The sequence below is a fragment of the Zonotrichia leucophrys genome, chromosome 1, assembly GCF_028769735.1.
Source record: "Zonotrichia leucophrys gambelii isolate GWCS_2022_RI chromosome 1, RI_Zleu_2.0, whole genome shotgun sequence".
Classification (NCBI taxonomy): domain Eukaryota; kingdom Metazoa; phylum Chordata; class Aves; order Passeriformes; family Passerellidae; genus Zonotrichia; species Zonotrichia leucophrys.
In genome coordinates, this window is record NC_088169.1 from 64708875 (window position 1) to 64720044 (window position 11170).

Here is an 11170-nt window from a genome sequence, read left to right on the forward strand (position 1 = left end):
TCCGTGCGGGCAAGCATTTGCCCTCCTAGATTTGGGGGGATGCCAGGCACTCCTAGCGTTTGTGTTGTGCGGATCGGGGAGGGATGGGGATGCAAACTCCCTCTTTCCTTGGTGTGTCCTCTCAGCTCACCCTGGAGATGGCTGAGATGACTCTCTGGGGTCAGGGGACTCCTGAGGAGACACTCGTGATTTCTTGCCTTCTATGCTGCAGCTCCTGTGGGGCTCCACTTGACCCTTGGCCTCAGTGGAAAATTATTCTTATTTTGTTGATGGCCAAGGAATTTTGCCTGCTCAAGGGCTGGACTCTGCCTGCTGCTTGTTCCTGGCAGGCATGGGCTCTTGGGCTGCCCAGGATGCTCTGCAAAGCTGGGCAGTTTTCAAAGATGGGAAAATCCTATCTTTTGAGATAATTTTAAAAGTAGAATGGATCCTCTTGCTCAGAACCACAGCAGCCACATTGGATAAGGGAAAAGGTGTGAACAGAACAGCCACTGAGATTTAAGAGCAAAGCTGTAATCTCGTTCCTCAGGTTGGTGATTACCCCCTGAAATCAATGGGATTGCTCAAGCAAGTTGCCATTTTAAACCTGACAAGGCTTTACTCTGAACTCACCATAAGCCTGTCTGGTGAGGAGATATTTTCTTAGTGCCTTCCAGTGGGAAGAATGGAACTGGAGACACACACCAACAGCTGCTCCTAAAAGCCTCCCAGACTCTTAGACCAGAGCTTAGTCCATTATATATATATATTACATATGGTAGTAGCAGGTGCAAAATTATTTTATAAAACTGGATTTAAAATCCCACAAGTTATAAGAAGAAAAGTGAGAATATAAAAGGAAAAGGTAGAAAATAAAATATAAGGAATTTTTCAAATTTAGCCTAATTTTAAGTTGAAAATCAACGTTTCTCCAATGCTGTTATCAGTGTGATCTGCTCAAAAGGCCCTGTTATCACAGAGCTTAATGCCCTGGGAAACCTTGTTCTAATGAAATTACTTGAAATTACTTTTTCCCCCTTTTCCCTCTTGAAAGCAACTTAATATTGCTTTCTTTTTTCTTTTTCTTTTTTTTTTTTTTTGAGAAAGGTTGTTTTAGGACAGTCACAAGATATCCAGGCCTGAGTGTGGCAGTGCTCTAACAGATTGGCAGCGATAGCGAGCGGCGATATCCAGACACGGATTGTGCCGGTGTCATGGGGGTGTAAATCCGAGTTTCCGATTCCTTCAAAACCAGGAGCAGCTGCCAGGCACGGGAAAGGTGCCTGCCTGAATCCAGGGCTGCAGCCGAGCTGGTTCCTGTGTCACTGCAAGCTGTGGCACTCAGGGGTGGCAGAGAGGGATGGAGGCTGCCTGAGGCTGCTCAAGGCTCCCCCGTGGCTGGTGGGGCTGCCACGGCTCCTGCTGGGATACAGCGGGGAGAAGAGGGACTTCCCGGTGCTCTGCAGTGTTCAGCTGTCTGCTTCCCTCTGCTCCAGACCTGGAACATCTCCTGCTCCTCACTAAGGGCCTTCTGCAGGTGCTTTAAAAGCCACTGTTAAGTTTCCCAGCTTCCATTCTCCCCCTCCACAGAGAAAGGATCCTAATCTCATGGGCGTTTGCAAACGTGAAAAATGAAGCTAGGGCTGCTTCCTCTGCCTAATAATTTTTTAAAATTTGGTGAAACAAGCTTGGCTGTTCCTCTAGGTTCCTGCTGTGCCTCTTCTGCTTGCCCAGAGCACAGTGCTGCTGGTTATCCCTCCCTGATGGAAGCCACGGAGTGACCCTGCGTGCTGGCTGCCACAGGAGCTTTGCTGTTCATGTTACTGTTACTGCACCAACAATGATTCCAGCACCAGCTCCATGGAAGACAAGGCCAGCACCCTTGTTTGGAACCTCAGGCGTGGCCCCCCTGCAGGCAGATCCCTGCTGGAGGAGACCCTATGTCCATGCATCTGCCAAGCAGATATGTTGGAGGGGCTGTGCCTTCTCCCAGGCTGCACGGAGTCCCCGGGTACGTGTGTACCCTGCAATCTGTGGCTTTGGTGTGAACCTAACCGACACCCCAGGCAGTTTTTCTGCAAGGTGGTGATAATAGGACTGACCAAAACTGTAGCTCAAACAACCAACAGGGATGTTTTGTCTCTGTGAACCAAGGGGCTGGGAATGGCTGGCTTTCCCAAGCCTTGGCCTGGGCTGTGTCACATCATTTTCATCATTGAAAAGTGATGGATAAGAGGGGAGGGAGCAGGTCCTGTGCTTTTGAGGGGGCTCATTTCAGTTTGGCATCAGATAGGCAGGGAGGTGGGCTTGGTTGGCTGATGCTCTGCCCACAGCCCCTCATCCCTGAGCCATGGTGTGCCCAGCTGCACTCCCACAGGCTCAGGGCTGAAGTTCTTGCAGCTCCTTGTGCTCCAAATGTCCCAACATTTTAAAAGAAACTTGGATTTCTGTCTTGGCAGTAGTATTATTTGGAGTTTGGATGAGGCCATGCAAGGCTCATTCCCAATTCTCCACGGACATTAGCAGTAACTTGTTCTTTGTCTCTTTTTCTGCAGCACATCCTCCAAATGGGTGTTTATCAGAATCCAAGGTAGGGAGCAGACAGGTTTCACCTCTTTAATCACCCCCACAGAAGTATTTCCATCATACTGCAGTGCAAGGGGGATTCTTTATCCCTCCTGGAGCCATCCCCACATCTCCTTCAGTTGCCAAAGCACTGTGTTGGTAACAGGAGCAGACTTGGGCATGGCTCAGGAGGCCAAAACAGAGCTATTATGTGGTCAGGAGGCTGAGGGGCACATCCCTGCTCTTCTCCAGGACACCCAGTGCCTTGAGACCCAGCAGCATCCTCTCTGGTCATCATCCAGAGCTGGAGGTGAATGCTGCAGTTTTCCCTCTCACCCAGCCCTGGGAAAAGCACTGAGACCTGTAAGTCAGATCTTCTCCCTCCTCTCACCAGGTGGAAATGGGGAAGGGAAAACCTTAATGCCTCCTCTCCTGGACACAACGGGAAAGAGAAGCTGTCTTTACTTTCCACTGCCTTGCAGCTGAAAGGAGGAGGGGAAAAGTGAGTGTGGAAAGGGAGAAAGGAGAGGCTTGGGGCATGGAGATTCCCCCCAGTGACCCCTCTGGAGTCTGCTGGCACCTGAAATGGGCACGCTGTGGGGGTAGTGTGGCACCCACACCTGCAGGGACAGCTGCTCCTGACTCACACAGTAACAGTGCAGGGCAAACCGGGGAGGCAATGCAGAGAAAAATCTGTCCCACCTGTGGTTGTGTCAGGGGTATTGCTGGGTGTTATTTACAACATTTAATTCTTATTTTTTTTTACTTGTCCCAGTTCTTCCCAGGCAGAGAAGGTCGCTCCGGCCATTGCTCAGGAAAGAAGACTGGTAAAAAAAAGCTAAATTCTTGTGGGTTTATTTTTTGTTTGTTTTGGTTTTTTTCATGGTTTGCCATTCTCACTTTTGTGAGCACTCCTACATACCTCACACAAATGAGAGTTGAGCTTGGTATTTAAAAAAAACAAAGGGTGGAGCAGCACAGAAAAATGGAGGTGAGCCTGTGCTAATGCTTGGCAAATAAAAACCCCAACATTAAACCAATTTCTTGGCAAAAAGCCCCAGCAGCCTGTGCCAGGGTGGTGGGCAGAGGGGCAAGAGCGAACCTGGCAGAGGGAATAGAGCCCCTGCCTGTTTTTGTGTGATGTTTGGTGTGGGATGAGAGCTTTTTGGAGAAGGAAAATCAGCCTTTGCTTAGAGATGGGATGAGTATGGGCACCAAACAGGATGTGCTGGTCCTGGAGAGGGTCACTTGTGGCAGCAGCTCCAGGGTAATGGCCATGACTTGCATCTGCAGTGTGTGGGAATGGTCAGGGGCACTGAATGAGCACCACACCTGTGACCTGTCTGTGGCCTGGGGTTGTCACCATCATGTACCCAAGCTGGGAGGTGTGGTTACTGGTGTGAAAGGATGCAGAATCAGGCATAAAAGGTGAAGAAATTACAATCCTGTGGCAAGTTTGCCCTACTTCTTTTGCTCTCTCTATGGTTAAAAAGAAGAAGTTGAGGGGCTTGGGGCCTTCCACAAGTGTTCACCTCAGGCTGTGGGCTCACAACCTGCCCTATTTAGAGTGTAATCTCCTTACTTTGCTGTGGTCTGCTATAACTGTGCTGTGGGATGAACACACTCCTCAGCCCTGGCAGCATGACCCTGCCCAGGAGTAAATGACTGTGGTGACTGTCAAGTAAATGCAATAAAAAAATTAAATGTAGCTGTTAACCCACCCCTCCTCTCTTTGACTCTTATAATTAGGTCAGACAGAGCAGCTACTAATTTGAGTAGTTTCTGTGGCTCCCCTCAGACAGCCTTTTTAGCAGCTTTTAATTGGGCTATGGAAAGGCATTGCCCTTTTGTGAACCATTTGCTAGACCTGCTCACCTCCACAGACAGTGACACATGATTTTAGCGCACAGAAGCCCAAACCAACAAATCAACAACTAACTCGTGGTCCCTGATAGTCCAGGTGACGTGGGTGATTAATTGCTGAGACACTTACAGGAAGACACTTGCATGCTGGGTTCTGGTCGTGACAAACGAGCTGTGACTGTCAGGGTGCATGCTCTGCCTTCTCACAGCAGTGCAGATAAAGATTTGAATCTAGGACATCCAAGGCTAGGTCAGTTCAAAGGTCCCTGACAAGGATTTGTCTCTGGGATGAGTGTGTGTCCCTTCCCATCAAAATGGCCCAGCACAGAGGTAGCTGTGTTGCACCAAGATGCTTGCAGGGCAGTGAGGCTGCCTGTGCCATGCCATGCCACCCTGGAGCTCCTGAATCTCCCAGGTGAACAAGACCTGTGATTCATGCACCATGAAATCAAAGGGAGGCAACATAACTCTCTAATCTGATATGTGTGCAGTGCGAGCTGGGTGGCTTATTAATTTCAACTAGAGAATTTTTTTTCTCTTTTTCTTTCTTTCAGAAAAAAACTCCAAGTAAACAAGGCAAAAATTTGTGACTTGTTGGTTTCCAGTGATGGAGAGTCCATAGCATGACTAAGTAAATTGTTGCAGGGCTTAATTGTGCTGATGAAGTCAATGGAGTTACTGTAAATTGAAGTTATGCTGGTGTGACTGAATAAAATATTTGGCCTAGTTACCCGAAAGGAGCAGCACTTTAAAGTCTCTGTATGTCTTTAAATAAAATTATTCTCCAGCAGAAGACGTGGAAATGCAAGACTTGTCTTCCAAAGCATACTACAGCAGTCAATCGGTCTCCAGCATACTACTGGAATATTAATGCCAAATCCAAGTTGCACCCATGTTTAAGACAGTTAATTGGACTTATTTCATACCTCAGTCTGCCTGCTGTCGTTAGGGCTATATTGCTGCTGGCTGTGATAACATTTTTATCTGTTAACTTCCAAGCTGCTACGAGTAACACCAGCTACTCACTAAATGAGTCAGCTAACTTTCCTTTTAACTGTTTCTTCTGCTCCCCGAAGGTGTTATGAGTGTTGTGGTATGACAAGCTGGTCAGCACTCATTCCTTTAAAGCTTATGTATCAATTTTATTGTCACAGTAGGCTTTCTAAAAAATTTAATCGGTCTTCAGCAGTTGGGCAAGATATATTTGCCAGTTCAGTGCAAAGACCTGAGTGAAAACAATTGTTTTGATTTATTTAAAAAGCATCTTATGATGGAAATTGGTGTTTTGCTATGCAGGCTTTTACTCCCACAGGAACAATTCTTACAGGCTATCTGAATTATCCAGAAAGTTGCAAGGCAGATTTATACTTAAACTGGATTATAAGGAAATACACTGCAAACCACCACAACAAATCATTGCTAATCACAATCAATGGGAGCGATTAAAGCTCTGGAATCTCTCCCGAGGTTGCATTGATGGATGTGAAATTGCACACAAGTGGCACTGCAGTTCCCAGTGCCAGCCCAGCCTCTCATCCCCCCTCTCACCCAGCAGGTTGCAAGGTTTTCCCTTGAACCAGTGTCCTGATAAATGGCTTTTCCATCCTGGATGATATTTTCACAGGAGGACTGAAGTCCTTTATCCTGGAGAAAGAAGGAACACTGTAGGTTGTCACACCCTACAAAGATTTTAGCCCCTACAGATCAGTCACACCCTTATTCAGGTAAAATACAGACTAGTTAACTTTTCACAAGAAATAAATGTCTGTGGTATTCTTCTTCACTTCCTGTGATTAACTGCTGGGGCTATGGTTGCTCGACACGTCAAGAAGCTATACTTTCCCACCCCAAATGAACAGGGAGCTCCAGCTTAATGCTTTTTTACATACATTGCAGAAATATTTTGAAGTTTAAGAAGTCTCTTGGACTGTGTTTGTTCAGTGTTTCAATAACCTCCTCTGAAAATACAAAGGATAATTCTTTTTTCTAGTCCACAATATTTTACTTACCCCTCAACTCAATGTTTGCTTCATGCTGATTATAAGGGCCATAAATCCATGGCACTCAAATGCATAATTTCCAGAGGTCATTTGCTCTCTTTTTTGGGAGAAAAGAAGGAATTGCACCCCAGAGGATGTTTCCTGGCTACAGGGTGAAAATGGCTCTCCTGGGACTGCAGAGGGGGGTGACAAGATGTGCTGTGCCAGAAGTCCACTGTCACCATCACTGTGGATGGATGTCCCCGAGCATGTTGCTGACAAATGATGCTGACAGCATCTGAGGAAGGCCCCTAAAATGTAATCCCAAATCTGTCTCCTCAGTAGCCCACAAAGGCTGGTGTAGCTGGTGGGATATAAGAGAAATTTAGCACTTCAAAGCCAGAACAGGACATCTTCCATGCCCACTGCACTGGTGTGACCTTGGCCTGCACAAGAGAAGACTTTTATAATGTCCCTGTGTTTTACCCTCCTCAGGACCCACCAAAAGAGAGAGAAAATGAAGCCCCAGATGACCCATCCCCTGTTGGGAGGCAGATGGGAATGTCTCCCACCTGCTCTGGGTGGGAGGCAGGAGATGTGCCCACAGACAGCGGCACCTGGGAGAGCAGTGCTGTAATTGCTGAGTGTTGAATACCTGTTTGTCGTGTTCTGGAATCCTCCCCACCTACACCCACTTTGTGCCTCTTTCCTGTTTGGAGGGGAGATTATCCTGGCCCATGAACACCCTGGCAGCACGACAGCTTTGTGCAGCTCTCCCCGTGTGGCAGAGCTGATGGTGAGGATGGTGCCCATTGTAAGGAAAGCTGTGCACCCCAGGGGCTGCCCCCCAAATGCCCTTTTGGAATCACCATCTTCCCCAGCTCCTGTGCTGCAATAAATGGCACCCACGCTGAGTGTGCAGCACCGAGAGCACCACCAGCTCGGGTGGGGTTTGCAGCCACTGAAAGCGACCCTGAGAGGTGCCAACAGCTGCTTAGGATGTTCCTGTGTCCCAGCACAGGCTAGGGGAGGTGACCCAGATCCCGGGCACCCTATCTCCCCAAAGGGTGTTGCTGCAAAGCAAAGCAGCACTTCTTGATGCAATTGCTGCTTCGTGACAGGAATTAGGGAGGTGTGCTTTAATGAAGAGTGGCTTTGGCTTCATCCTGAGTCCCTGTGTGGGAGGATTGCTCTGCTGTGGGCCAGTACTCTGGGTGGGTTCACCCTGCTCCTGGCATTACAGGCCAGCCCTCCGGCTCTGGCCAAAAGTCACCTGAAACCACTCCTGGCTGGTGGTGCTGGTGAAGGAGGCAATGGTGATCTGGACTGATCTTTGTGCCTTCTGCAGAACAATGGCTAAGCAAGCATTTGAGAAGGAAGGAAGTAGTGAGAGGAGAAAAGAACCCCTGTAATTCTGTCCTATTTTTTGTGGTGATTTCTCATGGTATCAGGATACTTGGGCTGACAGGCCAACATGGGCTGCAGCTGATTCAAGCCAGAAGATTTTAACAAGGCAAAAGGGTCAGCTGGCCATGGAGGCTGTTCTTCTTCCTCCTATTGTAAGTCCTTGGGATGTCTCCCTAGTAGGTCTGCTTGGATTTAATACTCCCTGAAAGCACTCAGGACTGCCTCCACAAGCACTTAATGTGCCTAATGTTTCTGGAGCCTACAGTCCATCCCTACAGATGTGTACAAGGTTCTGCATGTGCCAGAGTTAGTTACAGCTCATAGGGTATCACAGAGCCTCCCCTGTTTCATTTCATAGTTTTTGTAAGTATTCCCCCATTTTTACCCTCAGCTGGCACTTATTAGATCGCAGAGGACACTCATCCCTGGCTTTCATCCCAGGTTACCTGGATGGCTGCCTGAGAAGGCTTCAGGTTTGTTCTTACCTTCCCAAGCTTTGTCCCAGCATATCCCTTCCCTGGGAGAAACCTGGCGTGTGACCCTAGCACTGCTCCTCTGCTCCTGTGACCGTCTCCACAGTTTGCATGTTCAAGGCTGTGTTCTGCTTTTCTACCATTCTGCTGGAAAGATCCTGTAACTCTCAGCTGAGCACGAGACGCTGTGTTCAGCAAACTCAGGTCTGTTCTTCAAGTCCTTTCATGCTGCCCCTCAGTCAAGCATTGCTTTCCAAGCAAGTGTCTCACTTTTAATGGCGAAGAGTCCCATTCCCAGTATAGCATAGCTGTCTCCTGAAAAGTCTCTCCTGCTGCTGTGTAATATTTATCTTTCTTGCTGTGCAGGTTGTACATGCTCTGCTTCTCAGTCAGTACTAGAAGCCCTGGTCTGAAGACTCTTGTGAAAATGTTTTCTCTCTTTTAAGTGGAACAGATCTTTGGAGAGCCAGACACTGATAGTGTGTATGTCTTTCCATGCCTTTGACAGACTTCCATGCTGTTTTCTCTAAGTTCATCCTTGGTGCCTCTTGCTGGTGTCTCCTTGGACTCTCAATATCCCACTTCTGCACAGATTGCCTTAAATTAGTTCTTCCTACCTTCAAGAAAAGACAAAAATCCTCTCACATTCCCGAGGTGCTTCAACATCCTGGAATCTCTGGTTCCTGCCACAGGGTTCCCTCTCTATCCCTTGCCTTGCCTCACCATTGCTCTTTGCCCTGCCTCCACTTCCACTGTGAAATCAGCATTCCCTGCTGCTAGGTAAGGTAAGCCCTGCAGAATGGCTGATGAAAACAATTCTTTGTTAAAATAACAGGTTAGCAGGCAAAGGGAGCAATCTTGGAGGGAGGGAAACCTTCCCCTTGTAGGGCCAGTACCAGCTGACTCCATCTGCAGCTCTTCCGAATAAGAATATTCTGGTGTTCTAAAGGCCATTGGTAATTCTGACTATAATCCAAGCAGACTTTAAAGTCCTTGTCAGTCTTCTCTCCCTTTCCCAGCCCATTTTCAGGTCAACATACTCATTTTTAAGTTGCTATTAGGACTTCAACACTGGCATCGCATTTTAAAGCAAATTCAGTAGCAGAGGTTGAACAACACTAACAGATTGCTAATTTATGAAGCTTTTATCAAAGTGAAGCACAAAGATGGCTTTAAAATATAGAATAATAGATTGGTTTGCATTGAAACAGAACTTAAAGATCCTGTAAACTCACACTAAATGTAAATTTGTGTGTTTGATAGTACTGTGTAATAATAGTAATGATGGTATTAATAAAATATTATTTTTAGTCTTTTATTGTAGGTCAGGGGAGGTGATTCTGCCCCTCTGCCTCACTCTCAGGAGACCCTACCAGGAGTGCTGCATCCAGCTCTGGGGTCCTCAGCAAAGTAGGATGTGAATCTGCTGGAGTGAGTCCAGAGGAGGGCATAGGGCATGAAGGTGACCAGAGCAGGAGCAGCTCTGCTAAGCAGACAGGCTGAGAGTGGGGGCTGTTCAGCCTGGACAAGAGAAGGCTTCAGGGAGACTCTAGAACACCTTCCAGTACCTGAAGGGGGCTACAGGAGACCTGGAAAGGGACACTGAACAGGGGCATGGAATGGTAGGAGAAGAGGTAACACCTTTAAAATGAAAGGGGGTAGATTTGATTGAGTATTAGGAAGAAATTCTTTACTGTGAAGGTGGTGAGGCACTGAAACTGGTTGTCCAGAGAAGCTGTGAATGCCTTGTCCCTGGAAGTGTTCAAGACCAGCTTGGATGGGGTTTAGAGCAACCTGGTCTGGTGGAAGGTGTCCTTGCCCACAGCAGGGGGGTTGGAACTAGATGACATCTAATGTCCTGACCTATTCATGCCATTCCATGATTCTGTGAAAAGAAAACAGAGGACTGACTACTCAGCTCTCATGTCTCCCATGCCAGGCTTTGGATAAGTGAATTTTCTCTGCCTGTTTTCCTTCCTCAACTACAAATGGAGTTAAAGTTGAGTGGCAAGGACTAAAACTGTAAGTTTTCAATGCTTGAGTCATGGCAGGTGAGCCTTACCCACTGCTAAATAAAGCCACACACAGCTTCTTAAATGCCCATCTCCCCAGAAGCCTTGGACAGCAGAAAAAGAACTTGAAAGCTGCTCTTCCACCTTATGACTGGGAAGATTGCAGGTACTTTCCCCTTTGCCTGGAGATATTGTTAGAAGGCAGCAGAGGCCCATTTTAATGCCATAAAAAGTTAATTAACTCCATTTTCCCCCCAACTTAGCTGAGCAAAGGTTTTGTGTAAGCCACATGCACTATACTGAGAAACAGGGCTTTTCTCCCACGTTCTTGCTGTACCGCAGTGATACGGCCAGCAAAAGCTGCTGTCTTCTCAAAAGGAAAATCTCACATCTGAATTGTTTCCAATGGCCCGGGTTGCTCTTTTGGTTTCTAGCTAAACACACTGCATTAGAAGGAATTCCTGTCACGAATTGCCTGCTCCCCCCAGCAGGCCCTTGTGAATCATGCACACGGGAACGGCGCGGCTCCGCTGCCGTGCTGAGCGTGGCAGCTGCCAGGCTGCTCCCTCGTCTGCTGCGAGGCGATGCCCAACGTGAGCATCCAGCAGCTCGCTAATGTGGGTCCATAACACGAAACCACATTCAAAATTTTTGACCTGTTTTTCACCCCAGCTGATTCAAACAAGGCATGCCACCATGGTGGTTGCAGAAGAGGTTTCCAGAAACTTTCTCGCAGCAGGGCTGCCTGTGACAAGAAGTGTAAAAAAGTCTCTGCAAATCAGGGAGCTTATTCTGTGGTGCAATCTGTGTAGGAAAAAGTTCACTCGCCGCTTTTTGCTTGGCTCTGCCAGTGCAGATTCAACATCTCGCAGCTTCCATTCCTGCAAAGCAC